The following is a 1138-nucleotide window of genomic DNA, read 5'->3' as shown; positions in this document are numbered from 1 at the left end:
CTAGTTAGCCTTCATGCATAATTTTTCCTAATAATGTAGGACATTTTGACATCAAACCCGGGGTAATTCAATTGCTGCCCAAGTTTCACGGGTTAGAATCCGAGAGTCCGTATCTTCATTTAAAGGATTTTGAAGAATTGAGCATTACATTTAGAGTGCCAAACGTCACCGAGGATGTCCTCAAGCTGACATTGTTTCCTTTCTCTTTAAAGGATAAAGCCAAAACATGGCTAAACTCTTTGCGACCTAGATCAATAAGAACTTGGCAAGATATGCAGAGAGAATTTTTAAAGAAGTTCTTCCCCACACAAAGGACCAACTTTTTGAAAAGACATATTAGCAATTTCCAACAAAAAGATAATGAAACATTTTATGAATGTTGGAAAAGATTTAAAGACCTTCTTCTCTCATGCCCTCATCACGGATTCGAAACTTGGAGAACTATTAGCTTCTTTTATGAAGGTCTGTTGGGGTATGTGGAGACCTTTGGTGATGAAGAGAATTGAAGGAAAATCAATTCTGCATAGTTTTCTGTCTGGCGGACTGTCGGAGTCGACTCGAGCTTCAGTCGAGTCGACTCGGGAACAGTCGAGTCGACTCGAGGTCTGTCGAGTCGACCCGAGAGGAGAAAGCCGCAAAAACCATGTTTCTGTCTGAACTGTCAGAGTCGACTCGAACTACAGTCGAGTCGACTCGGAGCATCGTCGAGTCGACTCGAGATACAGTGGAGTCGACTCGAGATCGTGCCAGTTAAACTGGAAGTTGTTCAGACGTGCCAGAGTCGACTCGGACTTCAGCCGAGTCGACTCGGGCTCGCAAAAAATCGTACGGACGATTTTCTTTTGGTGTTTTTGGTGGCGTTTCGACGGCTATGATCATCTGAAGGTCTTGAGACTATATATAGGACTCATGAGAGCCCTAGGGTAAGGCGATTGGCCGTATATTTGAGAGAGACTCTTGTTTGTGAGGCTAGGGTTCTAGAGAAGAAGAGGATTGGGATCCTACTTCTTGTGCAAAGGGAATTCTGTGTGAATCTCTTGTAGATCGATCACTTGTGATCGTTCGGGTGTGTGCTATCTCTGTAATCAGTTCATCCTTATTAAGATTTGGAGCGGTGGAGGACGTAGGCTATTTGTAG

General features: G+C 43.8%; 1 non-coding gene across 1 annotated transcript; it reads right to left on the bottom strand.

The window, feature by feature from the left end:
* Positions 1-318: 318 nt before the first annotated feature.
* On the bottom strand, positions 319-427 carry LOC120112279. Its single transcript, XR_005513754.1, has one exon. It is a non-coding gene; the product is annotated as a small nucleolar RNA R71 (small nucleolar RNA).
* Between the last annotated feature and the right edge of the window lie 711 nt (positions 428-1138).

Source organism: Phoenix dactylifera, chromosome 10 (assembly GCF_009389715.1).
Source record: "Phoenix dactylifera cultivar Barhee BC4 chromosome 10, palm_55x_up_171113_PBpolish2nd_filt_p, whole genome shotgun sequence".
Classification (NCBI taxonomy): Eukaryota; Viridiplantae; Streptophyta; class Magnoliopsida; order Arecales; family Arecaceae; genus Phoenix; species Phoenix dactylifera.
The sequence above is the reverse complement of the archived record's forward strand: the minus strand, read 5'-3'. Positions and strand labels throughout refer to the sequence as shown.